Source organism: Canis aureus, chromosome 2 (assembly GCF_053574225.1).
Source record: "Canis aureus isolate CA01 chromosome 2, VMU_Caureus_v.1.0, whole genome shotgun sequence".
Taxonomy (NCBI): Eukaryota; Metazoa; Chordata; class Mammalia; order Carnivora; family Canidae; genus Canis; species Canis aureus.
Window position 1 is genome coordinate 5590910 of NC_135612.1, and position 25533 is coordinate 5616442.

The 25533-nt window shown below is 33.5% G+C and overlaps 2 long non-coding RNA genes and 1 other non-coding gene across 8 annotated transcripts in view; 1 reads left to right on the top strand and 2 right to left on the bottom strand.

Annotated features, from left to right (window-relative positions):
• LOC144292277 (uncharacterized) overlaps nucleotides 1–25533 on the top strand; it is an 87747-nt gene that overhangs the window by 32100 nt on the left and 30114 nt on the right. The window lies entirely within an intron of this gene.
• LOC144304129 (U4 spliceosomal RNA) lies at nucleotides 1009–1151 on the bottom strand. The gene has a single exon (XR_013371099.1). It is a non-coding gene; the product is annotated as a U4 spliceosomal RNA (small nuclear RNA).
• LOC144292313 (uncharacterized) overlaps nucleotides 14358–25533 on the bottom strand; it is a 47531-nt gene continuing 36355 nt past the window's right edge. For both annotated transcript variants that reach the window (XR_013359757.1, XR_013359755.1), the window contains 2 exons: nucleotides 14875–14956; nucleotides 14358–14450 (listed from right to left, as the gene is read on the bottom strand). This is a non-coding gene — a long non-coding RNA (uncharacterized LOC144292313). The remainder of the gene's footprint in view (nucleotides 14451–14874; nucleotides 14957–25533) is intronic.

Here is a 25533-nt window from a genome sequence, read left to right on the forward strand (position 1 = left end):
CCAAATATTTCATTCTAGATTTTGAGTCTAGATCATCAATTCTGATTGTCTCTTACCTTAAGATGAGGTTCTGGGAGATGAAAGCTATAGGTAGGCTAGGGGGCTTGGGAAACTGTAAGAATAAGCCTTACTGAAATTGCCCTAGTCCATCAGAGAGGGTCCAATAGCATTGAAAGCGTTTGAATCTCAATCATTTTGCTCAAGGAGGATATTCCTCAGAACAAGGTATTTGGGTAAGGGGCAACTTCTGCTCATGCATAAGAAAAGACTAGTTTCTATACTCCTCACAGTATCATCAGTGCCTACAAGACTCTCTTTGCCTACAGCGTTTGCCTTGCCTTGACATGGATTATCCTTGATATCTCAAAGTTTTAAGACAATTCTACATAAAATCAAAACTATAGAATCAGTTGTGAAACTCCTTGTTTTCATCAATCTTCCCATTAGTCTTATGCTAAAAATGATACCAGTTTTGACTAGTAAATAATTGATTCCTTGATGTCCTCAGACATGACTGTGGACAAGCACAGCCCTTAATATAATAAGGTAATGGGACGCCTGGGTGGCTCAGCGGTGGGGTGTCTGCTTTTGGCTCAGGGCATGATCCTGGAGTCCCAGGATGATGAGTCTCACATCGAGCCCCTGCAGGGAGTTTGCTTCTCCCTCTGCCTGTGTCTCTGCCCACCCCCATCCCTCATGAATAAGTAAATAAAATCCTTCAAAAAATATATAGCAAGGTAAGGATTAACAATAAAATCAAAGTACATTTTCTTGAGCACTGTATAAAGACAACAGATTTAAAAGCTAATAACTGTTTGACACTGCAGACATTATTCTCAAACAGGCAAGTCTAATATTATAGCCAGGGTGTTTTTCTGTAAAAGATGAGATGTCTCAATCATCATTGCACCTGGAAGAAAGCTAACATACAAAATGTACACTCACAAAATATTGATATCAAATGTACTGACTAATCAGGTTCCTTGGTACTCTTTAAAAGAGTAAGGTAAGTAAGTACTTTCTCTCATTGCAGTATTATTTCAGAAACCTTAAAATGGAAATAACAGTAAACAAGGAAAGGTATTTTCAATTAGCAATAATCGCGCCTCGGATAAACCTCATTGGCTATGATACTGCCACTGCGCAAAGCTCAAGGAAAGGTATTTTATTAAGCATTCTCCTCAGAAGGTAACTGTTTTCAATACTATTGTTCCTTTGTTAGGAAACAACATTTTACAAAAATCTTGCCTTCTTTGGCTTTGTCCATCTGCACTCTCATCAGGCCATTCTAATGCACCAGAAATTCCAAGGAACACATGACTACAGGCAAGGGATGTAGACATGTTTAAGTGTTTCATTCCTGGTGCGACAACAGTTCAGCTAAAATACCCATTTGTTGGCAGCCTGGGTGGCTTAGCGGTTTAGCTCAGGGTGTGATCCTGGAGATCCGGGATCAAGTCCTGTGTCAGGTTCCCTGCGTGGAGCCTGCTTCTCCCTCTGCCTGTGTCTCTGCCTCTCTCTCTCTCTCTCTCTCTCTGTGTCTTTTATGAATAAATAAATAAAATCTTAAAAAAATAATAAAATAAAATACCCATTTGTTGTTACACATCATTACTAAAATGAATGTTTTAACCTAGTCACATAGGGTTATCTTAATTGACTAGATGTTTAAATTTTATTTTCTTTGTCTTTTGAAATAACTTTAATAAATATTTTCTTGCATTTTCAGCTGCCTTGCAGCTGCTTCCCTAGTTTGGTTCAAACCATCTCAGATATCATTTTTTTTAGAATTACTTCTACCTCTACTGTATGAGGTTATGGAGAGTCTTTAATTCAGAATATTTTCATTTTTTCCTTAGTAAAAGAGTGAATTTGTAACATATAAACAAATCGGACATTTTCTTCTAGTATTTTACAGTAAGAATGGAGTACAAAAAGAAAATAATTTATATACTTTTATTCCAGGAAAACTGTTTTGATGAAAACCTTGAATGGTTCTTACCAGAGACATATTTTATACTTCCTAAGCCTTATTATTCATTATTACTTGTATTATTTATGTCCCTTCATATCTTTCAAATAAATTTCTTTTTTTAATCTAGGTATTCAGATTTGCTTTACAAATTCCATAGACATTGAAATTTGGAAATGTGAAGCCTTTTTTTATGCAAAAAATTTTAAGTATCACTTGTTTTGATAAAGAGAAGTTGGATGTTGAAGTATATTCACAAAAAATATTCCAAGAATAACAATATTTTACAAAGTCACTGTGTAAGAGAACTAGTAACTAAGCCAATCTTGGTAACTGGGTTCATGTTAAAATATTGCTAGAGGGAAGTTATTATTGACACAACATAACAAGGTCAATTCCAGCTCACTTAAACTATCATTTATGAGAAAAACTGACAATAGCATAGTATCTAAAGAAAAAAACTACCTAAAAATTCAAAAACATAAAAATCTATTTAACATTTTAGTATATATAGTAATAGTAAATTACTTGGTAATATAATTTTCATTATTATAGCTCTTTTACCCACACATGTAAATTCTGAATGGCATACTCCTTCAGTGCAGTGCTTCATGTTAACAAATGTTCTTTATTAGTACATTTCAAAAAAAAATAGCTCTGATAACTTCTATAGACTATTCAGGGCTAGTCCTTGAGCTATATACTCTATCAACAGGTATTCTAGAATACACTTTCCCACAATTTTTTTAGTACAGTTGACATAAACTCTATCTGAATATCCTGCATATTCTTTTATACTAGAAATCCATTTCAGGAACCTTCATGATGTGAAGCCACTTTAATGCTCTTGTGGATCTTACTAAAGCATGTCCTTAATACTCTTACAACTTTCAAGTGCACACATATCTATCTCTGCTTTCAATTTTTATGTTATTTGCTTCAAAATAAAATGAATGCCTTCAGCATACAAATCCAGGTAACATCTGACTGGCAAAAAACTCTTCAGTATATAATAAAAGTATTCTTTTAATTACAAAGCTTATGCTTTGGGAAACATTCATCTCATCAATATTGTCAAACCTATTAGTATAGTATTATTTGCAATATTCCTTTACAATTTTTATTATTGGAAATAATAATTTTTTTTTACACCTACAGGGTCTTCAATGATATCTCCTGGTTCATTTCTGATATAGTATTTTTTTGTCATTTCTTTTTTTGTCAGTGTTGATGGAGGTTTGCCAATTCTATTAGTATTTACAAAGAAATGGCTCTTTTGTTGATCTCCTCTATTGTTTTTCTGTTTTTAAACTCATTGATTTCTGTTCTTGATTGGGTCTTTATCCTTTCATTGGGTTTTTTGCTTTTTTTTTTTTTCGAGGTCTTGAGGTGGGAGCTCAGATTATTCATTTTAGAAGTTTCATCTTTTCTAATATATGGATTCAGTGCTATACGTTTCTCTCAGCACTACCTTAGTTACGTCCCACAAGTTTCCATTGAGATGTCTTTAACCCAAAAATTACCCAAAGGGTTATTTAATAGTTTGTTGTTTAGCTTTCAAATATTTGGTGGTTTTCCACTTACCTTCATGTTACTGAATTCTAGTATGACTCTATTGGATTTAAAGAACACACTATTTTTGATTGCAGTTTTCTAGATTTTCTAGTATTTGTTCTATGACCAGGATATGATCTGCATTGGCATATGTTCCCTGAATGCTTTAAAAAAAAATCATGTATTGTCCTGCCATTGAATTGTGTATTCTAAAAATGTTGGTTAGATTCTATCAGTTGAGGGTGTTTTAAGTTCTGATTCTTGCTGATTTTCTATCTAGTTGTTCTGTCAGTTATCTGGAGAGGGTATTAAAATCTCCAATTATAAATGTGATTTTGTCTATTCTCCTTTCAATTCTATTAGTTTTTATTTCACACATTTTGCAGCTCTATCATACACAAATTATATTGCCAGGTCTTCTTGATGTATTTACCCTTTTATTATATCATGTTATTCTGTGACTCTGGTAATTGTCTATGCTAAGAAGTCAATGATATCTTTTGTTAATACAGCCACGCCTGCTTTCTTTGGTTGATGTTTACATAATATAAATTTTAATACTCCTATACTTTTAACCTGCCTATATTATATTTAAAATGTCTTCAACATAAAAATCCTAGAAGATAGAACAGGCAGTAACATCTCCGACATCAGCTGTAGCAAAATTCTTTCTAGATATTCCTACCAAGGCAAGGGAAATAAAAACAAAAATAATACTAGGACTACTTCAAAATAAAAAGCTTCTGCACAGTGAAGGAAACAATCAACAAAACTAAAAGGCAATCTACTGAATGAGAGAAGATATTTGCAAATGACGTATCCGGTAAAATGTTAGTATCCAAAATATATAAAGAACTCATATAACACCCCAAAAATGAATTAATCCCATTAAAAAATGGGCAGAAGAAATGTACAGACGTTTCTCCAAAGAATACATACAAATAACTAACAGACACATGAAAAGATGTATAATGTCATTCACCATTAGGGAAGGGCACATCAAAACCACAATGAGCCATCACCTCACAATTGTCAGAATGGCTAAAACCAAAAGCATAGAAACAAATGTTGGTGAGGATGTAGAGAAAAAAGAACCCTCCTGTACTGTTGGTGGGAATGCAAACTGGTACACCCATTCTGGAAGACAATATGGAGGTTCCTCAAAAAAAAAAAAAAAAAAATAGAACTACCCTATAACCCAGTAATTGCACTACTGGGTATTTACCCCAAAGATACAAAAACACTAATTCAAAGGGATATGTGCTCCTCTATGTTTATTGTAGCATTATTTACAATAGCCAAATTATAGAAGCAACCCAGTGTTCATTGATGGATGAGTAGATAACGAAGTGTTTACACACACACACACACACACACACACATGCACACACACACATACTGGAATATTATTCATAAGCAAGAATGAAATCTTTCCATTTCCAATGACATGGATGGAGGTAGAGTATAATTCTAAGCAAAATAAGTCAGAGAAAAACAGATTCCATATGATTTCTCTCATATGTGGAATTTAAGAAACAAAACAAATGAACAAAAGAAAGATGACAGAGAAAGAGAAATCAAGAAACAGACTCTTAACTATAAAGAAGAAACTGGTGGTTATTGGAGGTGAGCTGGACAGGGGGATGGGTGAAGGAGATTAACGTGTGCACTTGTGTAATGAGCACTGGCTGATGTATGGAATTGTCGAATCACTATATTGTACACCTAAAACTAAATATAACACTGTACATTAAACACAATGGAATTAAAACAAGACAACATAAATAAAAATAAAATGAACTTCCACAGACAGCATATACTTGAGTTCACATTTTTTATTTCATTATGCTACTATCTCTCATTTAATTGGTATACTTAGGCAAGTTACACTTATTAGAATTATCAATATGGTAAGGTTTAAGTTTTACTGTTTTTTAAGGTTGTAGTTATATTTGTTCTGTCATTTCTATGTATCCTTTCTCTTGCCTTCAGAGGTTACTGGAACATGTTTAGATTTTATCTATAATATTTTTGAGCATATCTCTTTGAATATCTTTATTAGTCATTTCCTCTAAGAATTTTATTATATATACATAACATCACATTCTTTTAATACTAGCATTTTGCCCATTTGAGTAAAATATAGAAACATTACTTACCTTCTCTATTATATTTTCATGTTTACTGACTCCTTCCTATGTGCCCTCCATTCTGCTGTCTCACTTTTTTATTTTAGTAATTTTATTTTAAATTCTAAAATTTCCATTTGATTCTTCTTTACATATATATATATATATATATATTGCTGAGAGTTAAAAAATCTTTTTGTTTCACAGGTCTGTGTAATGGTTTGTTGAACTCTTTTTCTGAAGACTACTTTTAAAGCCTTTTCAGATAATTTTAATATCTTTCATCTCGGTGCTGGCATCTATGGATTGTCTTTTTCATTCAGTTTAAGTTCTTCATGGTTCTTGGTACAAGTGATTTTTATTTAAACCTGGAGAGTGTCTTGTTAAGAATTTAATTTTCATCTGACTGATGACTAATAAGATTGAGTATCTTTTCATGTATTTGCTGAAATTTGGATATTCACCTTTGAGAAGTATTTATGCAAGTTTCCCCGCTAAGGATTTTTTACCATAATTGGATGTTGAAAATCTTCAAAAAACCTTTTTCAGTATCTACTAAAATTACCCAACCCTTGTTTTTCTTCTTTATTCTGTAATGGAGTCATTTAGATTGACTTATTTTCAACAATTAATAATTACTGCATTCCTTTCAATAAAATACTTATTTGTAATCAATTTTTCTTTAATAGATGGCTGTATTTAATTAGCTAACATTTTCAGTAGGATTACTGCATTTTCTTTCATTGCAATGTCTTTTGTAATTATCTGTGTTGTTAGCTTTGGATATCAAAAGTATTCTGGGAAAATTTGTCTTCTATTTCATGACTATGTTTACGTTTGGAAACATTACTTTGATTATGTTCGGGAGAATCAAGTAAGAAGCCATCTAGATTTGATGTTTTTATGTGAGATTTTTATTTATGGTTTCTTCAATTCATAAAGAGATACTTTGATTTCCAATTTTGTGTGTGCCATTCCCTCTAATGTTTTCATCAAAACTTTTCAAACATAAAGAAAAGTCAAAAGTCTTGTACAGTGAGTACCTACATAACCACCACTTAGACTATAGGAAATATTTTGTTCTGTGTGCTTCCTAGCATATTATTCCATGCATTCAGCTTGCATGCATCCTTCAATCTATCTTATTCTTTTATTCATTTCAATTAAGTTGCATATTTCCACAGACTTCAGCCTTAAAAATTTCAACAAATACCACTGCCATCTACTCTGATACTTGTTTATGATTTTTAAGTAAAAGTCACATAGATTGAAAAGTACAGGTCTTAAGTGTACATGTAATAACTTGATATATACCTGTAGCAAACGTCTTTCAAAATATGTAACATTTTGGCCATCCTAGAGAGGTTTTGTTGTTGTTGTTTGTTTTTAAAGATTTTCTTTATTTATTCATGAGAGACACTCAGAGAGAGGCAGAAACACAGGCAGAGGGAGAAGCAGGCTCCATGCAGAGAGCCCAGTGTGGGACTCCATCCCAGGACCCCGGGATCACAACCTGAGCCAAAGGCAGACGCTCAACCACTGAGCCACCCAGGTTTCCCCATTTTAGAAAGTTCTCATGCCAGTCTACACACCAGAGGAAAAGAGTTCCCTGATTTTTTTCCTTCCCTATATTTGTTCTGTATCTTCTGAAATGTCACATAAATGTAGTTACACAGGTTGTGCTCATTTGTGTGGTGCTTTTGTTTTACTAACATGTTTTTTGAGATTCATCCATGGCTTTGCATGCAATAATAAATAATAGTGCATTGCTTTTTATCAGCAAGTGGTTTCCCATCCTATGAACATGTCACAGTTTGTTATATATTGTTGGTTAAAAAATAAACTAGTTTTTTTTTTTCCACCTTTGGTTACTATAAACAAAACTGACTTGATTGATTTTTATCTTGTAGTCTACTTTATCTGTAATTAAGTCACTGTAATCATCTTAAGCTTAAAGTATGTCCAGGCATAGAAACCTTTCCAGATTCTGCCTATCCTTAGTTTCTCTCCAATGGATTCCTGTAGTTGACGTTTACATTTTATCCAAAGTTTATATGTGTTAGCTGCAGAATTGTTCCGAAAGGAAGAATTAGTAAACAGTTCTCTGTCCAAACTACTCAAATCTGTCATTGTTGTACAAAAACAGCCACAGAAAATAAAGGAATGGTCATAGCTGTGCTCTAATAAATGTCTGCATAAAAAAAGCTAACATTGATTTGGGCCCACAAGACACATGATAAATCCTTTCTGGGGGTCTGCAGATAGATGAAACATAATCTTTTAACAGCATCTTTTTGTATTGGGTACTTGGTCAGTTTTAGTAAGGGTATAGCTAGACCAACTGAGATCTTTAAAATTTAATTCTCTTCTATCTCTCCCACTTCTGAATGGCCTTTGTCCTGAGGCTAGCAGGGACAGGGTCAAGGGTTAACACTGTTGGAGATAAATCAAGTAGTGGGTTGTCAATATGCGCAACCATTTGGTTGTCAATGTACACAACCATTAATTATAGCCCAGGTATTATTATCCTGAGAGTTCCAAAAAGAAGCTGCCTCATCCATACTTTAATAATGGTATCAAATTTACAAAACCGGTCTTGGACAGATTCTTGGAGTGAAATCAATAACTGGTAAGTTTAGTGAGAGGATCCAGAGAGTGCCTTAGCAAATAAGAAGTGGTTGAGGCAAACGTACAGTTGGAGAGGTATCTGAAATTCCAACAATTGAAATTCTATTCTTACCCTAAGGAAGGAGATGGAATGGTAATAGGGTTAACGACAGAATCAAATAAAAAAAGAGCATTGTTTTGGCAATTATGCGGACACATCCATCCTGCTTATGTTGAGGACAATAATGATAGAGAAATACCATTTTGTCACACAGGAACTGTCATTTGTCCCTTTGAATTCTATTTTTTTGTGCATAAACAACATATTTTTTTCTTCTTTTTTGTAAAATACGGACAAGTATTTAACGACAAGTATTAACGGACAAGTATTAACGACAGAATCAAATAAAAAAAGAGCATTGTTTTGGCAATTATGCGGATATTTATGGGTTTTTCCAACTGCTTACCCTAGAAGCTATGAATTTGGTCTGCAATTTTTTTTTTTTTTTCTGAGCAAAGTTTGTAAAGTGTTCAGTAAATTCTTATAATTCTGAGAGGGTCCTGCTTGCTTTCTAATGTTTGGTTTTCTAACGAAATCTATGACTTCAGGATTAAGACTTTAATAAAAAATGTTAGTAAGACAATTAGGACAGTTGTGCTGTCCTCTCCTTGAGAGACAACAGAATTTCCTCTTAAGATAGTAATAATAGCATCTAAAAAGTCTAAGATGATTTTTTCTACTTATAAAACTGGGGTTTTTAAAGTATGTATTGTATTTATATTTTAGAACACTTTCATATTTGAAAAAATTAATATACTACAGTTCCCATATATTTTGCACCCATTTCCATATTAAGAACATCTGACATTAATATGGTATACTATTAATTAACAAACCAATATTGATACATTGTGGATTAAATAAATTTTGCACTGTATTTAGATTTTAATTTTTACTTAATGTATTCTTCTGTTGTAGAATCTCATCCAGGGTCCCCCATGTCTCTTTAGCCTCCTTTCTGTTATTTTTTGGACTTTCCTTGTTTTTTTTATTAACTTGGCAGTTTTGAAGTTTATTGATCATTTTGTAAAATGCCTCTTTACCGGAATTTCCTAATTTTTTTCCCTCAGGAATAAACTGGAGTTACGGGTTTTAGTTTTGGGGGAGGACCACCACAGGAAAAGTATGATTTTTTACCACATCTTTTAAGGACACATACCATCAACATAGTTTTTCACTTTTGATGTTGACCTTAACTGCCTAGCTGAGGTCATGTTTGTCATGTTTCTCCACCATAAAGTTACTCTTTCCCTCTTTCCAAACTATACTCTTTGGAAGGAAGTCATTTTGTGCAGCCTACACTTGAGGAATGAGGAGTTATATTCCTCTTTATAAAGATCAAGTATCTATATAACTTATTTAGAAGTCTTCTTATAAGAGATTTTTCTCTCTTCCCAAATTTATTTATTCAATCAGTTATTTATATAAGTACAGACACATGGATCTTTATTTTATACTTTGGATTATAATGCAATACTACTTTATTTTCTTGCTCAAATTATTCCAGTTTTGGCTACTGGGAATTCTATTAGTTCCCCATCATCATCATACCTCATCAAAGTGTATATATGTGTGTTTTTAGTTATCTTCTATTCTTTGGCAATACAAAATGATTCAGGCTCATCTTGTATATGTTCTATTCCAATCCTTAAGTCAGCCACTTGTCCAGGGAGTTCTGCTTTTTGTTTTCATTTTAAATTAGAGACTGGTAAGACATTAAGATCTAAGAGCCAGAACTGGATTATTTGCTAACCATTTCTGAAGATTTTATTTATTTTTTTAAGAGAGAAAAGCAGAGATAGGGAGCAAGAGCATAAGTGAGGAGGAGAGGGAGAAGCAGGCTTCCCGCTGAGCAGGGACCCTCCCCCATATACCTCCCCACCCCACCCCACCCGCCCCAGTGCAGGACTCCATCCCAGGACCCTGGGTTCATGACCTGAGCTGAAGGCCTACCTGGGAACCCTTAACTAATCATTTTTGATAGGAAAGCCCTTGGGAAAATTATTAGTCTACTGAAAGTTATCCAAAATAACCACTAAAGTCATTAATTGTCCTCAGTAAAGTCCCACCAGAGTTTCAAATATTTAGTTATATTCATATTACAGCATTTGTACACACAAAGTGGACAACAAATTAGTTTCATTGAGTGAGAAATCCATATACAAATGATAATAAACAATGAAAAATAATAGATAAGAATCCCAGCACTACACCCTACCTTACTGAGTGCCTTGGGCAAACAGATTCTAATCAAGAGGCTAAGTCAAGGTCAGAAAAGATAGACAGTAAAAGCATAAACAGCACTAAAAGAATAGGCATGTTCATCATAAGTACAAACTACTCAACCTTCCAGGCTCTGGGATTCCAGAAAGGCAGACATTATGAGGTCCTGTTGTATCCTACCCAGGAAGTGACCAGGACTGAGTGTGATCTGAGTGGCAATACCAAAAATGGCAGAAGACTATAACCTCAGCACCATTATAGACAGCCTTCATTTGAAAATGCTAAAGCAGGGTATTTTTTGTTAAGAAAAAGGGCAGGGGTGCCTGGATGGCTCAGGGCATGGTCCCAGGGTCTGGGATCAAGCCCCACATGGGACTCTCTGCTCAATGGGAAGCCTGCTTCTCCCTCTCCCTCTGCCCACTGCTCTGCCTACTTGTGCTAGCTCTCTTTCTCTGTCAAATAAATAAATAAGCAAACAAACAAATAAATAATTTTTTTAAAAAAGAAAAAGGGTAGGGTTTTGTAGTGCTTTGAAGAGTAATAAAATGAAGTAAGTTTAGGAAAGGAAACTTAGTTATAAGCATTTCTTGGAACAGGGAGAGACTGTTCTTGCAGTTTATCAGCTGATGGCTAGGCAATTTTGATTCAGCTGAAATGACACAATGAGGGTTATGTGCTAATGATGTCACATAAAGTCTACCATGATGTTTGGGAGGAACAGTTTTGGAAGCTGAGAACATAGTGGGAAATTTTTAGTCCAAGTTTCTCATGCATGATTATAATAAACAACGTGCTCTTCAACTTCAAGGAAATGTAAGTATTATACCCTCTCACATGTATTATTTTTATTAATTTTAATGTTTTAAATAAATATAGCAAGAAAACTGCATGACAGGATTATGTACTTTTACTATATACCTTTCAGAATGCCTCCTTGAACGTATTAGGGAGAGTTAATATTTTGAGAGAAAATGCTGATGCTGAGCACTAATAACTAAATATTAGTAGGTAAAATATCTTTAGGTATAATGGCTAACTGTCTACCTACTTGCTAATTCGGTGTGATTTTCTGATCCCATGTTTAGTTTTACCAAGAGTTTCTACCTTGGAACTTAGTCAAGGAGTATAATACATTCTTCATTCAAATATAATATGGTAGAGGAAAGTGAGAGGAAAATTTGTCAGCCTGACTTTCTGCAGAGACAGTTGGAGGATTATGTAGCAAAGTATGCTTCATTCAGACTGCATGACCCTTCTCTCAATGAGCTGTACCCTAGACATGGAATTGTTGCTCTTCTAAATGGATGATAAACTCTAGCCTCAAAAGTTTATATAATTTTCTTATGCCTCTGCAGGCACTAAGCCATAATTCCTGATTTCATACCATGCATACAACCATCAGTCTCTGTGTTTACAGGCACACACAGAGGGCTTATTTGTTTATTTTTAGATGTAGTGCCCCTTTGAGTATGAATGTGTATAAACATGAATCAGAAAAAAAAGAGTGTAGCAGAATACTAGAGGGCAATATTTAATTTTGCTTTAAAAATGAGCTCTCACCTATTTCTCATGTGTTGAAAATGAAGCTTGTAATTTCCCAAAGGTGTGCAGTGGGAAATAGATAATATTTGGAAATTCATCAGTGGGCTTTTTCTTATAATGAAAAATGTGGACATGAAAAGATTGTTCCTGATAGCCATGGCAACATTTAGGAAAATATGGAAAGAGATCTTAATAGTAAACTGAACATAAACAAATATACCATTAAAAATTCAATAAGTTCATTTCTCTCTCAGTTTCCAGTGTGACAGAAACATGGAAATACATATATAATAAGTGAATCAAAGGGACAGTGGCTGCATTTTCCCCCTCAGCTCCTAGCACTGTGGGCTCAGTTTTACTTCTTAAGTAAAGAAAAGGGCATCAAAAGACAAGAATGAAAAAAATAAAGGCAAACAACAGTGGCTTTTGAAGAACTCTAATCAGATATGTTCTCCTTTGTGAATGTCTTTATTTATTTAGTAGGAAACTTCTGTCTGGACACTAGGACATTTATTATTTACCATTATTTTTCACTGTGCCTTATTACTTCAGTTGGAAGTGGCATCCAAAAAAATTAGAAAATAAATTTGTTGAAATGATTAAAAACAGTAACCAAGTATAGACAATTTCACTTTGAAAATTTAACAAAAAACCTATTTCTATTTTATTTAGGCTACTATGTAGCTACTTGCCAATATCTTTTATGTACTTATTTATCAAGAGTAATTTGCCTCATTACCTTATCTTTTTAATATCCCTTTTTGTAGAGAATTTGGAATTCTTTTTATCTTTACAAATTTGAAATTGCTAACAATAACACATAATAATTAATTATGTATAAAATACTCTGTATTTTCATAGGTTATGCATATATGTTTTATTTTACTGTTCTTGCAGTGATTCTGTGTTGCTATTTAAAATGAAAAAAATTACATAGCAACATAAAAAGTAGAACAGACTCAAGATATTCTATAATTTAATTCATTTTTCTTTTTCTCCTGAAAATAAATCTGTCACATGGCTAAATTATGGCTCAAGTAGTAGATGAGTCATTCCACATATAAAGATTAGACAGTTTTACTGAACTGAGATTCAGAGAAGGAAGAGAGACAAAGCACAGACTGGAAGCTTGATGAACTAGACTGTAGTAGGTAAAGACATGGTGAAAGATGATTCGAATAAACACCCTTACTGCAGATGACTGGGATCTAGAATTCTAGCAAAATTAGATCAAACACACTGTGAAGCTATAGACTGCTATTTTTAAATAGCTCTTGAAGACTGGAACATGGTTAAGGGTCAGAAAGAAAACTCTAGGCTTAGCTTATCAATTTGGGAATTTGGAAGGAAAACATCATTGGATAATTTTACATTGTCTTAAGAGTGAAGTACTCTTAATAACTACCATAACTTTACGAGGTATAAGACCTACTTTTACCACTTATATTCAGGACAGGGAAACTTCTTAAAATCAAAAATAAGACTAGACATTCATCTTGATCTCATTGTATCTTTAGATTTCCTCCCTTATGGCATGATAACGACTTCATAATATACAAAATAGACCACACAGCTATCCAGAATGCATACAGTAGCTTAATAATAATATAAGAATCACAATGTTGGTAAATTGACTTTATTTTCCTCCTGGAATTAATAAAGAATTCATCTGGGATCCCTGGGTGGCGCAGCGGTTTGGCGTCTGCCTTTGGCCCAGGGCGCGATCCTGGAGACCCGGGATCGAATCCCACGTCGGGCTCCCGGTGCATGGAGCCTGCTTCTCCCTCTGCCTGTGTCTCTGCCTCTCTCTCTCTCACTGTGTGCCTATCATAAATAAATAAAAATTAAAAAAATGTTTAAAATATAAAAAAAAATAAATAAATAAAGAATTCATCTATGTAACTTAGTGACTCCAAATCCTTGATGCTCCCTCTAAGGCACAGGAATGGTATTTAATTAAAAGTGAGTTCCTAAAAGGAATGTAAATTCTTCTTACCTCATATTCAAATCTTTTTGACTCATTCCATAATTGGCTTAAATTTGGTAAGAGAAAAAAAAAGATTTGAACTACTCTGACCGCTGCTGTTGGTGGTATTGATGCCAATAGTTACACATGGCAGCTACCAGGCAAAAGCCAAAAGTTCAGGGCTATTGTCTCTAGCACTCAGCAAGCTGCACAGGTCATATGCATAGCTCAGGGAGAGATCAGCATAGGCTTTTCTCCTTACTAATTATCCACACTAGAACCCTTGACTCACCCAAACATTAGTTAACAAAGCTGTATATGAGAATATTGGAGATGTCAGACGGATTCAGTGGTTGAATCATCAAAAACACAACAAAAAGCTATCAAAAGTTCAACCTGAGGTAAAACACAGATCAAAACCACAATGAGATACCACCTCACACCAGTGAAAATGGCTAAAATTAACAAGTCAAGAAACAACAAATGTTAGCATGGATGTGGAGAAAGGGGAACCCTCTTACACTGTTGGTGGGAATGTGAACTGGTGCAGCCACTCTGGAAAACAGAAGACAGGTTCCTCAAAACATTAAAAATAGGGCTACCCTAGGATCCAGCAACTGCACTTCTAGTTATTTACCCAAAGGATACAAACATAGTGATTTGAAGAGGCACCTGCATCCCAATGTTTATAGCAGCAATGTTCACAATAGCTAAACTATGGAAACAGCCCAGATGCCCATTGACAGATGAATGGATAAAGAAGATATGGTATACACATACAATGAAGATTACTCAGCAATAAAAAAAAATGAAATCTTACCATTTCCAATGATGTGGATGTAACTGGGAGTATTATGCTAAGTGAAATCAGGGAAAGATAATTATCCTCTGATTTCACTCATCTGCAGAATTTTAAGAAACAAAGCAGGATCACAGGGGAAGGGAAGGAAAAACATAAGATAAGATATGAAATCAGAGAGGAAACAAACCATATAAGACTCTTAACTTATAGGAAACAAACTAAGGGTTGATGGAGGGGAGGTGGGCGGAGGGATGGGGTAACTGGTAATGAACACTAAGGAGGGCATGTGATATAATGAGCACTGGGTGTTATATGCAACTGATGGATCACTGAACTCTACCTCTGAAACTAATAATATACTATATATGAATAATTTAAATAAAATTAAAAAAAATTTTTTTGAAAGTTCAAACTGATATAAATGAACTCAATACACCCATATAAAGAACAGGGATAAACATGAAATAACTTTCTAGTTTTGTTAGGAAATTTATAATTTAAACAAACTTTTTCATAAATTTTGGTAACTTAAATAGCTGGTTTTAGAAACAGAGTCTTCACATGCAATGGTTGAAAGGGTGCTTTTCCAAAGCTATTTTCTTTCCATGGGATATTTTGATATAGTAAAGAATACCTGAATTCCATCAAGGATAGTAAGTTGATGAAGGATGTTTTCAGTAAATAATGAGCCCCTTCCTAAATCTAAAATGGAGTTTAAGACCATTCAACTTGACTATTTCTGAAGTACTCAGTTTCATTTTCTGCCTAACAAAGATGGCGCTGGGGCTCATTCTGTTATTTTTGACAGCGTATTTTTGTGTCATAACATTTCAAATCACTTGGATATACTAACACAGACCAGAAAAAACTTGTGAGTTAAGATATATTTGCTGCTACTTTATAAAAATGTCTTCTCTCTACATATCAAAACAAGAGTATTATAGAGGCAATATAGCTTTTATATACTTCAGATATTTTTAAAGATTTATATTATTATAAAAGAAGATACTCATGTTAAAAGAGTACAAAAGGAAATACATTTAAAATATGAGTCTCTAAGGAGTTATACTTTCCATAGGTATAAAAATATGCTTTCCATATGTACACATGTGTGTATATATAGAAAATTAGAAAATGCCTATTAAATTTGGTAATAGAATTTAGCAAGAATATAGGGAAGCAGAAACTCGCATATGCAATTGCAAGTGTCAATAATTTAGAACTCTTGGTTACCATTTTAGATACATGCAATTTAACCACCTTTGTTTTATTTTTCTTATTGGCTTGCAAATGACATTTACATAAAATAATCATCTTATTGTGGATTTCTGGGTGTCAGTTTTTTCCAGTTTATGATTTATCTTTTGACTATGCCAATATTGATTTTGTATAAAAAGTTCAAATTTGTAGCACTTTATGCCACCAGAATAAATAGTTCTTATGGTCTTCTTAGTCTTTGCCTTACTTTAAAAGTTTTTCTCACACAATTCGTAAAAAAGAAAAGTTTATTCTTGTTCCTGTTCTTCTTGATGAATGTACATGTGATTTTGAGCATTCAAAGTTTTTATTACCAAATATTGATCATACAGTTTATTAGAGACTTATATAATAGTTTTACATATAATTTTACAAATACTAATGTTTTGTTTGCTCTGTTGGCTTAATTTTTTCTTTGGTTAAATATTGTAAACAAGTTAAATAATCACAACATTTCAGCTATCTATTTTACCCAAAAACTGCAGCATGCATAGGTAGAAAAAATTTACACAGTTACTGATCTATAAGAATTTCAACCTTTTGGGTACAAATTATTTGTTAAATTAAATATTGAAACCGGTTCTGGTAAGGTTTCTACAAGAAAAATTAAGAGATCAACCCCTCCCACTTTTAACAAAGTATTCTGAAGATGTATTCTTTAAAATCAAAGCCATCAACCCATCACATACTATTATTTTCTAAGCTAGTTTAACAATAATCACTGTACTATGTATTTTGAGAGAATCATGATTTTAAAGGTTAATTGTTTAGAGATATTAACCTTTTTACAATGTTCAGATCCAAACTGGTTAAAGATTTTGTATGATAAAAGAAAAACTTCTATAGGCATCCTAACTACACTTGTCTCTTTTCCATTAAGTATATATAAATGCCAGCAACTTAAAAGTTTTTGACATATATCATCAGAGGTATTATCATAAGCAGCCAAATTCATAATCAATAGAAGTTATTGAAATTATTTCATTCATCAAAATAGCATTACTCAACTATGAAATTGAAAGAACACACTATCCAACTTGCAATGCAGTATTGATAAAGAAATTTTTTAGATTTCTGAAAAAGTTACAGCTGTTAATAATCTTAACATGGTCTAAAAATAGAATTCAAATATATCAGCTTTTGAAGCATTGACTGATTCCTTTTTCTTTCTCCCCCCTGACTTCAGATTCATACATATGTATACTTTTTCAGAACTCATTCTAGGGACAATCTTCATTTGTTTTAAGCCACATTTTGGTACAGTAAAATAGTGTCATGATGTACATGGTGAATATAGAAGATTGGACTCATTGCTTTTACTCAAATGCTTTATCTTCCTTTCTCTTTGTCTCAATAATCTTTAATCCAACCTCTATTCAGAATTGAAAGCTCTGTATATATTTTAAAATTATTTTTCCATGGAGCTTCTAAAGTTTCACTCTTCTACTATAAAAACACAACCTTCAATGTATAACTAATTTTTAATCTTTGATCATTTTCTTATATTCACTTTTTTTGTATTCACAAATGTATTTTTACCAAAGAAAGAGGTGAAAGATAAAATTGTAAGGTGGAACAAAAATATATATGAAACACATAAAACAGAAAGTAAATTATTCACATATCACAGGTTAAAAAAGAGACAAATCATTTTAGGCCTAAAGCAAAATGATGATGTCTCTCCATGACAGGGATTTTATACCTAATTCAAAAGAAATGAGAAGAAAGACCATTGACTGATAATAGTAAATATCATAAAAAGAGAGATTTTGATGTCATTTTACCTTTCATTCATTGAAAAGGATACATACACTGTGATGTCAAAGAATGACAAGAAGATAGAAAAATGAAAATAATAACTGAACAATATCTTATTCTTAAAAGATGTCAATTATGCCACTTATATGCTGTCTAAATATTCTCATTTTTTTTACTTTAAAGTATTTTAAAATTGCTTTTACTTCAAATACAAAAATACTGAGATATTATTGTCAATGTGATTTCAGCAAACTCTTTCTCTCTCTCATTCGTAAATATCTAACTTGGACTTAAGAAAATCTCTCCTGAAATCTATCAATCTGGTATAAAAAATTATTTACCTTAGAGTATTTCATTAACTTTTGACAAGAAATGTACATTAAAACTAGAACGTAATACCTAGTTATAATATTTCATATGTTAGTATAAAGCTCCTAAACATATATGCACTCTTTTTTCTGGATTTAGGAGCAGGAAATAGTTGAAATCTAAGTGAGCTTTTTAAAAAAATATTTTGCTACATTAATAGTGCTTCTCAAAATATATTGTGAGAGTATCAATTCTATGATATTAGAAACTATTATACTACTATCCAGAAGAATATAATGTAAAAAATATCTGGGGGATAATTTAAACTGATATCCTTATTGTAAAACTTCTCAGAATTCTTAATATTATATAATAACTATTTTGAATTTGTCAAAAGAGCAGTGTAGTATAACACATCCCAAACATTTTGACCACATGTGTTTAAGAATCTTGCAGAAATAATATTTTACAACACAAATTTTGGCAGACACTGAAATATTTTGTTGGAAGTTTTTTGGGGAAATATAAGGTAATTTTTTAAAATAAAAAATGGCTATTCCAATATGTTTGAAATTCACAAGTGTATACAGATAGAGCCCTACAAAGAGTGCCCAGTATAAGTGAGTACTCAATAGGAGGCAGATTTATTTTTCTACTCTTCATCTTATTATTATATGTATAGGTTTTTAGTGAGTAAATTTAAACCATTCTTAAATGCTTTAAATATGCAAAATAACTGGCTGGCAATAAATATACAACTTAAGAAAATAAATGAGAGATGGTGTATAAAATCAAACCCAGAGACGCCCAGGTGGTTCAGTGGTTGAGCATCTGCCTTAGTCCGGGGATCGAGTCCTACATTGGGCTCCCTGCATGGAGCCTGCTTCACCCTCTGTTTGTGTCTCTGCCTCTCTCTCAGTGCCTCTCATGAATAAATTAAAAATAAAACCTTTAAAAAGAAATTAAAAAAATAAAATGAAATCAAACCCGTGTCTTTGGTTTAATGCCCATCTGGCAGGTCAGTGATTCTCAAATTTGAATGCAAATAATGATCCCCTGAGGTCATTTTAAGAACACAGCTTCCTAAGCCACACCTTCCGCAGAGATTCTGATTGGGTAGGTCTGAGATCAGACCAATAACTGTTTTTTTTCACATGACCTAGACCATTCTAAAACTTCTGTCCAGAGACCATACTTTGCCAGGTACTAGGTTAGGAGGGTCTCACAGACTTGCCTAACCACTTTCTTCTTCCTCTGCAATGGCTACATTCTTAGCTTACTTGCTTTTTATGAGTGTTGCTATTACTACTATCTTACAAGGCAGATTCATCAAAGAGAAAAGGGTAGCACAAATTTTCTAGAAGTAGAAAACAGCTTAGTTATTAGAGATTAAAAAGAAATACAGGGATCCCTGGGTGGCGCAGCGGTTTGGCGCCTGCCTTTGGCCCAGGGCGCGATCCTGGAGACCCGGGATCGAATCCCACATCGGGCTCCCGGTGCATGGAGCCTGCTTCTCCCTCTGCCTATGTCTCTGCCTCTCTCTCTCTCTCTCTCTGTGACTATCAAAAAAAAAAAAAAAAAAAAGAAATACAATATTTCATAAATGTGTCATATGAATTACTGATGACCAATATACTGAGACATTAAAGACAAAAGAAACCAATATTCTTTTCCCCTTAAACTATGTTTCTCAAGAAAACAGAACTTTGAAGGGTTAGGTTGTATTCCTGAAAACTCAAAGTACAATCTACTTTCTATTTATTCCTCCTTAAACATTTATTCAATAGCTATTAGCCATCAGGCACTTGCTTCATGCGGATAAGACACCTCCACCTTCAAGGTACTTCCTGTGTTCAGGTACTCTGAGATCTGGTGAGCAATGATATTTCTCTTTGCCTAACAGACATTTAAGTAAATGAGTCTATATTTGTCAGTATAGCTATTTCAATTTCTATGCTTTTAATAAATAAACTACTTAGGTTTTTATCTTTACGGAAATATTAGTGATGTTTTAAGATTGTTCTTCACCTTACAGCTTTTCCACATTATTGACCATTTTAGTTCTCCTCCATGATGTGTGGAAACCTGCCTTAAAGACATTAAAGGGCTCTTTTCTCTAACTAAGCAATAAAGGCAAACCTTGATTTCACCAGGTAATTATGTCATATCACCTGCCCTTCACTAAGGCAGTGTAGGTCTGATCTTTGTGTTTTGAATTAAAAAACTGGTATTTAAAAGAGAGCTATTAACTTCCAAGGAATAGGAAATTCCATGGATAATAGAATGTTGCAACCATTACAATCTCACTATGTCAGCTGTACAAATTAAATTCCCACATCTTAACATTTTATATATTCATTGCTATTTATAGGAAGATGGACATAAAGGGCAAGAAAGACACAATATAATAAAAGCTACTTTAATATTGCCAGCACATTTTGCACAATGATTCAACAATAAGCTTGCATTATTTGTGGAGATTTTTCTCTCACCTTCATAGGTGTAGCCTGAAGCAAACTTTTATGCAATTATGAATTACAACTTTGAATTAATAAATTAAAGCTTTTAAAAACTCATACATATATATACAAATATGTATATGTATACACTCAAATACATCTACACACATATATATACACATACATGTGTATATGTGTCATATGTATGTATATATGTAAACTCTTAGAATTCATTCATATAAGATGGTTTTCCTCATCCATTAACCACTCATCAGTCTCCTTATTTACTTTACAAAAAGAAATGTACAAGAGAAATGGTAGTAATGAGAAATATCACTTACTTGATTAGAGTCATTGAATTCTTTTTCAGGGATGCATTGCAAATAACTAAACCAACCATACAAGATTTCTAATCTGTGTGTTTCAAAAAGGTTTTATGAGTTTCCTAATTTACTATCCAATAACATACAGAGTTTCTATAGCAACTGTGTAAGAAAACACAGCACTTGTGTTATAGCACTTGAAAAAGGAGGAATGCTCCACAGGTACTCAAATACATTTTAAAAATGAGATAATAACCTGTCTCAGTGAGTAGCATACTATGTTGTATGTACAAACAGAACTTCATATTGTCTTTCCTGGAGAATGATTATATCTACACATTTTTATCTATACCTTTCTCTGTATCTATATAGAAGTCCATTTTCAAAGAAGTTAGATAGATACAGAATTTGTACTTTATGGTAAATTGTATTCATGACCAAATAAATGACTGTTATTCTTCGTCAAAACTCTCATTGTTTATTTTTGTTTACAAGGCAAGATTATTTTATTCATTCATTTGTTTTTTAAAGAAATATTTTTCGAGGAGTTTTAGGTTTACAACAGAATTGAGAAGAACATACAGTGTTCCCAGGTACCTTTCCACCTGCCACCTGAATAGACCCCCCTATTATTGACATTCCCCTCAACAGAATGGCATTTTTATTTTTTACCAAAGATGAAACTGAAACTTCACTGACACATCATAACCACCTCAAATCCATAATTTACATTACAATCTGCCCTAGGTGTCCATTCTGTGGGTTTAGACAAATGTGTAATGGTGTATATCCATCATGATAGTACCAAACAGCATTTTCACTGTCTTAAAAATTCTCTGTGGTCAGTCTAATACACCCCTTCCATCAATCCTGGAAACAACTGATATATTTTTACTATTTCTATAGTTTTGCCTTTCCAGAATGTCACATAGTTGAATCATACATGTAGCATTTTCATGTTGGGTCATTTCACTTAGTAACATGTATTTAAGTTCCCTCCATGTCTTCTCATGGACCATTAGATCATATATTCTTAATTCTAAAAAGTATTTCAGGGCAGCCCGGGTGGGTTTAGCACTGCCTTCAGCCCAGGGCCTGATCCTGGAGACCCGAGATCGAGTCCCACATCAGGATCCCTGCATGGAGCCTGCTTCTCTCTCTGCCTGTGTCTCTGCCTTTCTCTCTCTCTCTTTCTCTCTCTCATGAATAAATAAAATCTTTAAAAAAATATTTCATTTTCTGAATGCACCATAGTTTATTTATCTATTCACCTAGTGAAGGACAACTTGGTTGTCTCCAAGCTTTGGTGATTATGAATGAAAGTGCTGTAAGTAAGTACCTTTGTTCAGGTTTTTGTGTGCACATAAGTTTTCAGCTCCTTTGAGTAAATATCAAGGAGTACAACTGCTGAATCCCATGGTAAGAGTATGCTTAATTTTGTAAGAAACTGCCAAAAAAAAAAAAAAATGTTTTGCAGAATTGCTGTTATCAGCACTAAATGAGAGTTCTAGTTGCTCCACACTGTCATCAACATTGGGTACTGTCAGTGTTCTGTATCTTGGTCACTCTAATAGGTCCACAGTGGCATTGTACTGTTGCTTGATTTTGCATTTCCCTGATAACCTATGATGTGGAGCATCTTTCCCTATGCTTATTTGCCATCTGTAATCCTCCTTGGTGAGGTATATGTTAAAGTCTTTGTCTTACTTATTAAGCTGGGTTGTTTTGTTTTCGTTTGTTTTTTCCACTGTTGAGTTTTAAGAGTCCTTTGTGTATTTTGGATAACAGTCCTTTATCAGATGTATCTTTTAATAATATGTTTTCCCAGTCTGTTATTTTTCTTCTCCATCTTATCAATTATCTATTTCATAGATTGTGCCTCTGGTGTTGTATCTAGAAAGTTATCACCATACCTAAGGTCATTTAAGTTTTCTCCCATGTTAGCTTCTAGATGTTTTATAGTTTTGCCTTTTAACTTTAGATCTGTAATCCATGTTCAGTTAATTTTTGGTATAATTTATTTTTATTTTACTTTATAAAAGTATTGGTATGAAAACACTGAAAATTTACAAAAATATATCCTCTCATGCTAGATAGTTTGAAAGCACTACCACTTGGCCTTATCTGCTTTTCCTCTTATTTCTATGCAATGTCATGTTAGTTTAGTCCTCTGGGAGATTTCATAAATTCCTTTATTCATTGCAATCACCATCACTGTGTCTCATTGCCTGTTTTATGTCTATTGATGCCTCTACATGGTCAGTCTCACAATGTCATCACTACACATGCTAACATTTTCTGGTTGAGAAATGGAGATGAGATCTCTCTGTTTTGATGACTAAAAGGTAAAATTGTATTGTGCTCTCAAATGTTTCTCACAGGAATATCATCTGTCAACTATTCTTACAGTTCTTTCTGTTCTCTTCTTTTGTACTCGGATCGGTATGCATGAAGATGGATAAGCTATTTACTGAAGTGTTGTCCTTGTGTTCACATGCTATTTTTGCTCCCAAACTCCTTTCTCTTCAATGTCCTGCACTGTCCCTGGTTAATTCAATTTTATAAACATGGTAGTGAATATTTTTGCTACAAATACAATTTCAATCATTCTAAATATCTTACATCTCGTTGAAGATTAATGGCATTATATATTGAATATTGCTTTGAAAACTGAAAGCTATATTTCTCAGAAATCTATGTCTATTTTTTAAAATATTAAGCTTCTTAAAGCTTCAATTTATACTAAATGTGAATACAAGTGTAAAGGCAACTCAATGTTTTTATCTAATTTTTTAAATTTTAAATCATTAAAACAACTAAAACAACAACCAACTAAAACAACAACTACCACATGATTGCAGCCTGAAGAGTAAACATATCTACTGACTTCCTATTTTGCACATTAGACTGAACACTCGGGATCCCTGGGTGGCGCAGCGGTTTGGCGCCTGCCTTTGGCCCAGGGCGCGATCCTGGAGACCCGGGATCAAATCCCACATCAGGCTCCCGGTGCATGGAGCCTGCTTCTCCCTCTGCCTGTGTCTCTGCCTCTCTCTCTCTCTCTCTCTCTCTGTGACTATCATAAATTAAAAAAAAAAAAAAAAAAAAAAAAAAAAAAAAATAGACTGAACACTCTAAAGAACTGTATGTTTCTGAATACTCACTAATAAGGTAAAGAAAAAGAAGTCTATCACTCATTAATATTTCAGAAGTGTGATAGACACAGAGATTTATTTATGTCAGATTTTAATTACAAAATTCCCCTCAAATACATTAATTTGCATCTTGCAATAACTATTTTATAAAAAGTTAAAACCTGAAAGCAAAATATAGATCCTAAATGATTCCTATGTCAATGGAACAACTTTCTAAGCAAAGGCATGTGGGTCACCAAGGAGTCTAGGATAAAGAACTGGAAACCACCAGGCTGTAAGGCTGATAGAATTGTTATCATTGCCAGCCATCATTTCAATATATTCAATGCCTTAATGACTACTTGACACTACTGAATTTCTGAGCCACACTTATACACACAGATAATATAGTTTTTCATGATATCACCTTAAAAATAAACAATGATAGTCTATAGTTGATAATATTATTAGAAGTTGCTTTGGAAGTCAACAAAAATTATTCAGAATTTCAGTGAGTTTTCCTGATGGGTGTCTGCCTAAGCAGTCTATTTTGGCAGTAGTTCCCCTTCTTTTACTGAAGAGTTGCTATCTAAGTCTTACTGAGTAGTACTATTAGATTTCTGCACCTGTACATCTCTCTTTTCAGTCTCACTGCCCATCTTTAGGGACATGGAAATGTTCTTTGTGCCAATAGCAAAAACCATTTCTAAAAATGTGATCCTGTGTTACTAGAGAAAAATTCTTGCTTCCTGATTATATTACATAGAACATATTCATTCATCCTATAAACTAATAAAATGAACTGAAACAACTACCTAAACCAACTTTGAATTAATACAAGTTATCAATTTTTGATCAGCATAACTCACAGTGGGAGGAAAGTCAAATCCCTTGTCAAGTAATAGCCCTGAAACCCCAGTAAGCACCTCATAAATTCTCATCCAGCTCTATTTTTGGATTATATGCAGAACACTGAAAATATTTATACCTGGGTTGACAAATTCCCTCTTATGTTATTTTCATTCACTCAATAGGTAATTTTAAATTCTTTTTCAAACTTTGAGAAACATTTGTTTTCCCTGATAAAGAGCAGAAAACCTTTCTTCTCCTTGGATCTATTCTTCCTTTATTCCATGGCTTCAACATTCTCCTTAAGTAAATGAGCTGTTAAAGTTCCATGGTTTTTCACAAAACACTTGTAATGTAGAGACCATCCAAGTAAAATTGATCAGATTCTATCTCCTCTCCTGATCTTTGATTTTGCCCACTGAGATTTCTTTGCGGCAATTCACCTCCCAAAGGTGAATAGTTTTTTAGTTTTCAGTAAATTTACTCATCATATCAGTTATAGTTTTCACAAAGAAGTATAAATACAGGGACTCCTGGGGGGCTCGGCGGTTAAGCGCATGCCTTTAGCCCAGGGCGTAACCCCGGGGT